The sequence below is a fragment of the Glycine soja genome, chromosome 1, assembly GCF_004193775.1.
Source record: "Glycine soja cultivar W05 chromosome 1, ASM419377v2, whole genome shotgun sequence".
Classification (NCBI taxonomy): domain Eukaryota; kingdom Viridiplantae; phylum Streptophyta; class Magnoliopsida; order Fabales; family Fabaceae; genus Glycine; species Glycine soja.
Window position 1 is genome coordinate 9,384,124 of NC_041002.1, and position 7,675 is coordinate 9,391,798.

The window sequence follows — 7,675 nt, forward strand, 5'->3', positions numbered from 1 at the left end:
AGTAAAAATAAAATTCCAAATATATAAAAACCATTTGTTACTCATTGTGATATTTCAAAAGCATGGAGAGAGGCTTTATTTGCATAACTTTTTCTATAAACTTGTCGATACAATTTTTTAATAGAAAAAAATAAAATGAATCAAACTTCTTTTTTTTTAATAAACTTTAATGATTAAATTAGAATAATTTCATGCCACTTAATCTATATGTTCAGTGTGATTTTCCATTAGTTATAATTAATATACACTTCAAATTTTAAAGAATTTTTCTCATGTAACTTTTCCTAAAAATTTTACAGAGAAATTTATTTAAACTTGTTATAGTTGAGTACGTGATGAAATTTTAAAAGAAACATTAAATAATTAATGCAGGGTATACATTTAATCGTGTTTGCTTTTATTCCGATGAGTTTTGTAAAATAGTTTTTTGCAGACATAAGTGTGCTATCATAGAACAAATAATGAAATTCATATATATGATGACCTAATTTGACAAATATAACCTTGGTTGCATTTGTCCATTTACAAAAATATTCATTTGGATAACCATGACTATTTGGGTAAATAAAGTTAAAATGAAAGTATGATTATTTTAATTGTTTTAATGTTAAGAAATTTTTTATAACCTAAGGATTTACTTTCACTTCTTTTGAAAAATTCACCAATACTAATGTTTATAGAACCACTATCATAAAATGATTTTTTTTATAAAGCTATCATAAAATGTTTTGATGAACATTAGCTGGCATGCACACACATACTTATTAAATAATATTGAATCAATATGAGATTTTATAGATGATCTATATGATACAAAATTTTCAATTAAATGATAAACTTTGAAATAAAATTATCTAATAAATAAAATGATACAAAATGTGATGTAACTTATGTGGGTATAAGTATATTGTGAATGTATGTATACATGATTTTGATGATGTCAAAGAAGAATCTAACAAGGCTGCTTCAAATGATAAACATTTGCTTCAAGAATAATTCAAGATTGCTTTAACAAACAAATCCTTGTTTTAAGATTCACTAAAGACCAAGCCTTGCCTTAAAACAAAGTGCTTTCAAGACATGCAAGGCTCTGGTAATCGATTATCAGGAAGTGTAATCGATTACCAGAAGATAGGGTTGAGAAATAGCTGTTGAAAAAGGTTTTGAATTTAAATTTTCAACATGTAATCGATTACCATTTGTCTGTAATCGATTACCAGCAACAAAACTTTGGAAATTCAAATTCAAAAGTCATAACCCTTCAAATTATAACTGTGTAATCGATTACACAAACATTGTAATCAATTACCAGTGGAAAATTTTCAGAAAATCTGCCAACAGTCACATCTTTTCATTAGATTTGTGAATGGTCATCAAAGGCCTATAAATAGGTGACTTGGGCACGAATTTTAGATAGAGTTTTGCTTGGCAAAAATGTCTTATCCTCTCAAAAGACAATGAGAGAGATTCCAAAAGAACTTCATTGTCAAATGCTCTCTCAAAAGAAATCCTTGGCCAAACACTTGCAAAATCTATAAGGATTCCTACATGATCTTTATTGTAATATTCTTCTCTTGAAGAGAGAATTCTTCTTCCATTCTTCTTATTCAATGAGATTGGTTAAGAGACTGTGAGTCTCTTGTTGTAAAGGATTCTTGAACACAAGGGATGGGTTGTCCTTGTGTGGTTCAAACTTTGTAATGGATTTTACAAAGATAGTGGAAATCTCAAGTGGGTTGCTTGAGTACTGGACGTAGGCACGGGTTGTGGCCGAATCAGTATAAAACTGTGTTTGCATTCTCTCTTCCCTTATCTCATTTATGTTATTGCAATCAATTTTGCCTTGCATGTTTATAGAACATTATTAAATTGATTATTGTTGCTTCTTCTGCATTCTAAGCCTATCCCTCTTAAGATTATTGAGGCCACAAGGTCCAACAAGTGGTATCAGAGCAGGATTCTTGTATAAAGTTTAAAAACTTCAAGAATAGATATGGCCTCATCCAAATTTCCATTTTCTGAGGGAAATTCTATCAATAGGCTCTTATGTTCAATGGTGAGGGTTATCATTATTAGAAAACCCGAATGCAGATCTTTATAGAAGCCATTGAATTTGATTCCTTTATTCCTACAATGGTAGAGAGAAATGCAACTATATAAAAAAAACTAGAGAAGAAAGAAGATGATGATGAAAGAAGAAAGAAGAAGATTCCTCTTTAGCCCCAAAATGCTAAGTGCGATCAACTTGGGCACATGAGATTCAATTGTCCTGTGTTTAAAAGAAGAATGGAAAAATCCGACAAGATGAATTTCAAAGAGAAGAAAGAAAAGAAAGGATATATCACTTGGGAAGATAATGTCATAAATTATTCAAGTGATTCAAAGAAGAATATCATAAGTCTGGGTATCATGATGAAAGACTATGAAAATGGAGAAGAGCAAAGTCAATACATTGATAGCAATTTCTCCAAACACATGACATGCATCCAAGTTTATTCATATTTCTCCCCAAAATAAAGTGGATATGTGATTTATGAAGACAACAAACAAAGGCCATATTTCTCCCCAAGAAAAAGTGAATCTCAAGAAAAGTAAATATGTGATCTATGGAGACAACGAACAAAGGCCACTTGATCAACAAGCCCAACAAGTGACATCAAATGATACCGACAGGTCACTTGTCTTTGATTGATTACTTTTGATGCTTGTTTTCTACTTGAGTTTAGATTGTCCTTGATGATTGTGATTGAATTTGATTGACTGTGTTTGATGATTGATTGATTGTATTTTTTTATTGTGTGTTTGATTGTCTTTAATGTTTGTTCCTGATTGAGTTTTTGATTGTTTTTAAAGAATCTATTAAACTTTTCAAATTAGTTTCATGTTTTAAGAAAACTATTTAATTTAGAAAAGGAAATTTTGAAATTGAAATTTGAAATTGAAAATTGAAATTTGAAAAGTTAAATTTGAAAATTGAAAATTAAAATTTGAAATTTGAAATTAAAATTTGGAAGTTGGAAGTAGTTATTGGAAGTTGAAAGTTAAAAATGGAAGTTGGAAGTTGGAAGTGGAAGTTACTGGAAGTTGGAAGTTGGAAATGAAAGTTATTGGAAGTTGAAAGTTGAAAATGGAGGTTGGAAGTTGGAAGGAGGAAGTTACTAAAAGTTGAAATTGGAAGTTGGAATTTAAAATTTAAAATTTAAATTTAAAAAAAAAATTTGAAATTTGAAATTTGAAATTTGAATTTTTTTTAATAATAGAAATTATTGTGTATAGTTAGTTGATTGTTAATTTAATTAATTTGATTTGAAATATTTGATGATTGATTGTGTTTGATTGATGTGTTATTGTACTTGTTTTTGCTTGATTAATATTGAATGATTGTTTTAATGCCTTTTGGGGTATCACTTGATTCTCATACATTGCAACAAGTGGTAACATCTTTCTCCTTTCTATTCATGATTTGTTTTTGATGTTGACAAAGGGGGAGAGAAAGATAAAAGATAAAATAGTAAGAAAAATTATCTATTGTTTTATGAGACAACTTTTCATATATGAAAAATATGAAATCTTCAATTGTCTCATATAAGCAATCATTGTAAAACCAAGGGGGAGTAAACTATATGCAAATAGATATTTTCTTTGTTGTTGCTCCTAACCTACAGGTGGTTGTCATCATCAAAAAGGGGGAGAATGTAAATCATGAAGATTTTGATGATATCAAGAAGAATTTGCTTGAGAAATAGGGAGATGTAAATCATTCAAGCTTTTGATGGTGTCGAGAAGAAATCACATGTTTGTCATCATCAAAAAGGGGGAGAATGTGAATGTATGTATACATGATTTTGATGATGTCAAAGAAGAATCTAATAAGGCTGCTTCAAATGATAAGCATTTGCTTCAAGAATAATTCAAGATTGCTTCAACAAACAAAGCCTTGTTTTAAGATTCACTAAAGACCAAGCCTTGCCTTAAAACAAAGTGCTTTCAAGACATGCAAGGCTCTGGTAATTGATTACCAGGAAGTGTAATCGATTACCAGAAGATAGGGTTGAGAAATAGCTGTTGAAAAAGGTTTTGAATTTGAATTTTCAACATGTAATCGATTACCATATGTCTGTAATCGATTACCAGCAACGAAACTTTGGAAATTCAAATTCAAAAGTCATAACCCTTCAAATTATAACTATGTAATTGATTACACAAACATTGTAATCGATTACCAGTGGAAAGTTTTCAGAAAATCTGCCAACAGTCACATCTTTTCATTAGATTTGTGAATGGTCATCAAAGGCCTATAAATAGGTGACTTGGGCACGAATTTTAGATAGAGAGTTTTGCTTGGCAAAAATGTCTTATCCTCTCAAAAGACAATGAGAGAGATTCCAAAAGAATTTCATTGTCAAATGCTCTCTCAAAAGAAATCCTTGGCCAAACACTTGCAAAATCTATAAGGATTCCTACATGATCTTTATTGTAATATTCTTCTCTTGAAGAGAGAATTCTTCTTCCATTCTTCTTATTCAATGAGATTGGTTAAGAGACTGTGAGTCTCTTGTTGTAAAGGATTCCTGAACACAAGGGATGGGTTGTCCCTGTGTGGTTCAGACTTTGTAATGGATTTTACAAAGATAGTGGAAATCTCAAGTGGGTTGCTTGAGTACTGGACGTAGGCACGGGTTGTGGCCGAACCAGTATAAAACTGTGTTTTCATTCTCTCTTTCCTTATCTCATTTATGTTATTGCAATCAATTTTGCCTTGCATGTTTATAGAACATTATTAAATTGATTATTGTTGCTTCTTCTGCATTCTAAGCCTATCCCTCTTAAGATTATTGAGGCCACAAGGTCCAACATATATATGTCTCCCGTGTGTGCTTATCACTTGATATATGTGGGTAGTTTGATAATGGATGATTTGATCATAAGCCCATTAAATAATCATTAAGATAAACTTTTACACCATATAATTCAATTAGTCAATCTTAAAAGTTAGTTTATGAGATAGAAATAGACTCCTATTTATATATACTAAGTTGATCTTGCTATTAATTAATTAATATGAAATCTCTAACAATCCAACCATTAGAAAGGAACAATGACATTGCATTCCACTAATGAATTACTAACTTAATTATAACTTGTGCATTTGGGTTGAAGAGAATCATCTATGGAACCCACCTAGTGTTGCTAACACTAAAGCAATTATAGATGTCTCAGTTCGCCAAAATGGAGGAGGAGGAGGAAGTGGTATTTAGGGAACATCATGGAGAGTGTATATAGTTGTTGCAACAAAAATACTTGAAAACTTTGATTGACCTGAAGACTATGGAGGCTCTAGCTTCATGTTATGCTATGAGTATCATTATTGTTCTACTACTTTTAGCAGGTTATTTTTGAGGTTGATAGTCTTGTCTTAAAAGGCTTGGTAAAAAAAAATGAGGAGATTTTATCTTAGTTTAATTCTATTTTTTTTTTATATTTAGATAGGGTTAAAAACAGCCTATATGATTTGTTGGAAGTCTAAGATCTAGCCCATTTAAGGCTTAACTTATTTAACAAAAAATTCACACCTATGCCTTTTAAAGAGCATTAATTTTAATTAAGTAGGTCAACAACTGTTTAATTCGGTTTTTAGAAAAGCTTAGTAGGCTTGACGGTCAACCCAATAAGTGTAAATTAGCAAACAAAGTTTTATAAAAAATGGACGGAGGGAGTTTTTTTTAATAAAGTATTACTATTTAATATATAAATAGCATTATATATTATTTTATTTTTACCAACTAAAGCATTATGTTTTTTTGTACGTTTTACTTGAGTTTGTTTTACTACCTATAAAATTTAGAGTTCAATAATCATGTATAATACCAATGTAAAAATATTCAATTATAAATTACGGTTGATATAACTTAAACTAATTATCATAAAAGTTAATAAATTTATTATGCATAATGAATTATGATTAAATATATAACAATACAAAATTGTTTTAAATCATTAATCTATTATTTTCTCTAAAATTTAATATATTTTTGTCGTTTTAATTGTTTTTGGGGTGAGGGGCCTGTTAACTTGTAATTGAATTGTTTAGTGATGCTCTCTTGTTAGCTTATAAATCTCTCTTCTTTTTTTTCCCAGCTTTAGATCCATTCGCCCATAACTATTCTTGACTTGCTTAAGAATAAGACTATTGGTCTATTTAAAACCTCAATATAAAATAAGTCTCAAAATAAGTTAACAAGCCAAACTTCTTATAAAACGACAATATATGTTACATATAAAAGATTGACAAAATTGTGTATTAGGCTAACAGGTTATATTCTTAAACCGTAAATAACTTGTGTTCCTCCATACTTGCGATAAATGTAACGACTGTTACTAATTTCCATCATTAATAAATTCTGCGCATACTTTTTTCAAAATAAAATTATAGGTCAGTTTTATAATTGAGTGACCATAATCATCATTGTCAACCTTTTAAAACAAGTCAAAAATCCATTTGGTCATTCCTTAGATATGTTATTTGAATTTTATCCAATAATACCAGTCAAGTAAACCTGTTGGACATGAATTAAAAGTCAGACAGGTTTATTGTTTGAATCAATTTTGACATTATTGGGAAAAAAAGTTTGGCAATGGTCCCGTAATTATTAATATATTTTTACGATATGCCAGCTTCATTTGATTATTTTTATAGGCGACTTATATTTACTATTATTGTTTACATTACTGCAACACATTTCAATCTTGTAAGCAATTGAAAATGTCTGAAAAAGAATTGAAATTAAACTTTATTTTCACTTTAATTTCAAACTATATTTTTAGAAGAATTTCAAACTCTATTAAGTTATCAAAGTTAATTAGGTTAAGCTAGCTGTTGACCATATTTTTACATTGAAAATACATCATTTTAACCTAAAACCCTAAACCTGACCTAAATCATAAACTAATTAAAATTAAATTTTTAATAAACTATAAAGAATACAAGTTGGGAAGTTATTGGGCCCAAAACCGACTTTCTTATAGTGTTAAACCAAAAAAAAAAAAAGGACACAGTGAGAAGTTGACTTTAGGGATCGATCTTCTCTTGATATAAAAAGTATATTGGTACATAATTTGTGGGATGAGTATTTCGGTAATTATTTTCTTTATATAATTATTAAAATAAAAAGCAGAAACATTATACAATTTTTAAAATTAAATAAATAAGTTTCAAATAAATCACAAAGAGGATTTACTTGCATTGTATAATTAATAAGTCCCTATTTTGTGGTGAAAGTTGACAGATGAAAGTGTTTCATGTATGAAAGAAGCTGAAACACATTCAGTTCTAGCGTTTGGTTCAACTGAAATGTGATAAAATTGCAAAAAAAAAAAGTCGGGCCCATTGTGGTTACTTTCACCTAAAAAATGAGGTGAAAGTTGGCTGAAATTTCCATTAAACAACTGAAGGTGAGTGAGTGGATTTTGATAAAATGCATATTTAATTTTCAGGTGAAAAAGAAATTTTGAAGAAAAAATAATTTTACTAAAGAATCAGAATTATGATTTTGATTATTTTTTTTGTTTTTATTTTACTTTTGTTCGTTGGATTTAATTGAAACTCATAATATCTCTAACTTCAGTGCAATATGCACTAAGCCCGTTATTTTATTCAACACTCATGAAGCTGGTG